Source organism: Lolium rigidum, chromosome 5 (genome assembly GCF_022539505.1).
Source record: "Lolium rigidum isolate FL_2022 chromosome 5, APGP_CSIRO_Lrig_0.1, whole genome shotgun sequence".
In the NCBI taxonomy this organism is placed as follows: Eukaryota; Viridiplantae; Streptophyta; class Magnoliopsida; order Poales; family Poaceae; genus Lolium; species Lolium rigidum.
In genome coordinates, this window is record NC_061512.1 from 17,510,879 (window position 1) to 17,514,757 (window position 3,879).

A 3,879-nucleotide genomic window follows, 5' to 3' on the forward strand; every position below is an offset into this window, starting at 1 on the left:
TGAGGTGGAGAGAGATAGGTGAACTGACTCAACAATAAAAGTAGAAGAATGGTCCTTCAAAGAGGAAAGCATCGATTGCTATATTTGTGCTAGAGCTTTTATTTTGAAAACATGAAACAATTTTGTCAACGGTAGTAATAAAGCATATGAGTTATGTAAGTTATATCTTACAAGTTGCAAGCCTCATGCATAGTATACTAATAGTGTCCGCACCTTGTCCTAATTAGCTTGGACTACCGGATCATCGCAATACACATGTTTTAACCAAGTGTCACAATGGGGTACCTCCATGCCGCCTGTACAAAGGTCTAAGGAGAAAGCTCGCATTTTGGATTTCTCGCTTTTGATTATTCTCAACTTAGACATCCATACCGGGACAACATGGACAACGGATAATGGACTCCTCTTTAATGCATAAGCATGTGGCAACAATTATTATTCTCATATGAGATTGAGGATATATGTCCAAAACTAAAACTTCCACCATGAATCATGGCTTTAGTTAGCGGCCCAATGTTCTTCTCTAACAATATGCATGCTTAACCATAGGGTGGTAGATCTCTCTTACTTCGGACAAGACGGACATGCATAGCAACTCACATGATATTCAACAAAGAATAGTTGATGGCGTCCCCGGAAACATGGTTATCGCACAACAAGCAACTTAATAAGAGATAAAGTGCATAAGTACATATTCAATACCACAATAGTTTTTAAGCTATTTGTCCCATGAGCTATATATTGCAAAGGCGAATGATGGAATTTAAAGGTAGCACTCAAGAAATTTACTTTGGAATGGCGGAGAAATACTATGTAGTAGGTAGGTATGGTGGACACAACTGGCATAGTGGTTGGCTCAAGGATTTTGGATGCATGAGAAGTATTCCCTCTCGATACAAGGTTTAGGCTAGCAAGGTTTATTTGAAACAAACACAAGGATGAACCGGTGCAGCAAGACTCACATAAAAGACACATTGTAAACATTATAAGACTCTACACCGTCTTCCTTGTTGTTCAAACTCAATACTAGAAATTATCTAGACTTTAGAGAGACCAAATATGCAAACCAAATTTTAGCATGCTCTATGTATTTCTTCATTAATGGGTGCAAAGTATATGATGCAAGAGCTTAAACATGAGCACAACAATTGCCAAGTATCAAATTATCCAAGACATTATAGCAATTACTACATGTATCATTTTCCAATTCCAACCATATAACAATTTAACGAAGAAGAAACTTCGCCATGAATACTATGAGTAAAGCCTAAGGACATACTTGTCCATATGCAACAGCGGAGCGTGTCTCTCTCCCACAAAGTGAATGCTAGGATCCATTTTATTCAAACAAAACAAAAAACAAAAACAAACCGACGCTCCAAGCAAAGCACATAAGATGTGATGGAATAAAAATATAGTTTCAGGGGAGGAACCTGATAATGTTGTCGATGAAGAAGGGGATGCCTTGGGCATCCCCAAGATTAGACGCTTGAGTCTTCTTAGAATATGCAGGGGTGAACCACCAGGGCATCCCCAAGCTTAGAGCTTTCACTCTCCTTGATCATGTTGTATCATCTCCCTCTCTTGATCCTTGAAAACTTCCTCCACACCAAACTTAGAACAACTCATTAGAGGGTTAGTGCACAATCAAAATATACATGTTCAGAGGTGACATAATCATTCTTAACACTTCTGGACATTGCACAAAGCTACTGAAAGTCAATGGAATCGAAATATCCATCGAACATAACAAAACTGGCAATGCGAAATAAAAGGCAGAATCTGTCAAAAACAGAACAGTTTGTATTGACGAATTTTATTGGGGCACCAGACTTGCTCAAATGAAAATTCTCAAATTGAATGAAAGTTGCGTACATATCTGAGGATCACTCACGTAAATTGGCATAATTTTCTGAGTTGCCTATAGAGAAAACAGCCCAGATTCGTGACAGCAAAGAAATCTGTTTCTGCGCAGTAATCCAAATCTAGTATGAACTTTACTATCAACGACTTTACTTGGCACAACAAAACACTAAACTAAGATAAGGAGAGGTTGCTACAGTAGTAAACAACTTCCAGGACACATAATAAAAACAAAGTACTGTAGTAAAAATATGGGTTGTCTCCCATAAGCGCTTTTCTTTAACGCCTTTCAGCTAGGCGCAGAAAGTGTATATCAAGTATTATCAAGAGACGAAGTGTCAACATCATAATTTGTTCTAATAATAGAATCAAAAGGTAACTTCATTCTCTTTCTAGGGAAGTGTTCCATACCTTTCTTGAGAGGAAATTGATATTTAATATTACCTTCCTTCATATCAATAGTAGCACCAACGGTTCGAAGAAAAGGTCTTCCCAATATAATGGGGCAAGATGCATTGCATTCAATATCCAAGACAACAAAATCAACGGGGACAAGGTTATTGTTAACCTTAATATGAACATTATCAACTCACCCCAAAGGTCTCTTTTTAGCATTATCAGCGAGATTAACATCCAAATAACAATTTTTCAATGGTGGCAAGTCAAGCATATCATAGACTTTCTTAGGCATAACAGAAATACTTGCACCAAGATCACATAAAGCATTACAATCAAAATCATTGACCCTCATTTTAATGATGGGTTCCCAACCATCCTCTAGCTTTCTAGGAATAGAAGTTTCAAGTTTTAGTTTCTCTTCTCTAGCTTTTATGAGAGCATTTGTAATATGTTTTGTGAAAGCCAAGTTTACGAGCGCTAGCGTTGGGACTCTTAGCAAGTTTTTGTAAGAACTTTATAACTTCAGAGATGTGGCAATCATCAAAATCTAAATCATTATGAGCTACAGCAATGGGATCATCATCCCCAAGGTTGGAAAAAATTTCAGCAGTTTTATCACAGGCAGTTTCAGCAGTTTTAGCAATTTCAGGCAATTTTGTACGCTTTGCACTAGGAGTAGAAACATTGCTAACACCAATTATTTTACCATTAATAGTAGGAGGTGCAGCAACATGTGAAGAGTCAACATTACTTGTGGTAGTAATAGTCCAAACTTTAGCTACATTTTTCTCTTTAGCTAGTTTTTCATTTTCTTCTCTATCCCACCTAGCACGCAATTCAGCCATTAATCTTATATTCTCATTAATTCTAACTTGGATGGCATTTGCTGTAGTAACAATTTTATTTTCAATATCCCTATTAGGCATAACTTTTGATTTCAAAAGATCAACATCAGAGGCAAGACTATCAACCTTAGAAGCGAGAATATTAATTTTATTGAGTTTTTCCTCAACAGATTTGTTAAAGGCAGTTTGTGTACTAATAAATTCTTTAAGCATAGCTTCAAGTCCAGGGGGTGTGTTCCTATTATTATTGTAAGAATTCCCATAAGAATTAGCATAACCGTTACCATTATTATAAGGATATGGCCTATAGTTATTACTAGAATTGTTCCGATAAGCATTGTTGTTGAAATTATTATTTTTAATGAAGTTTACATCAACATGTTCTTCTTGGGCAACCAATGAAGCTAACGGAACATTATTAGGATCAACATTAGTCCTATCATTCACAAGCATAGACATAATAGCATCAATCTTATCATTCAAGGAAGAGGATTCTTCAACAGAATTTACCTTCTTACCTTGTGGAGCTCTTTCCGTGTGTCATTCAGAGTAATTAATCATCATATTATCAAGGAGCTTTGTTGCTTCACCAAGAGTGATGGACATAAAGGTACCTCCAGCAGCTGAATCCAATAGGTTCAGCGAAGAAAAATTCAGTCCTGCATAAAAGGTTTGGATGATCATCCAAGTAGTCGACTCCATGGGTTGGGCAATTTTTAACCAAAGATTTCATTCTTTCCCATGCTTGTGCAACATGCTCAGTATCTAATTG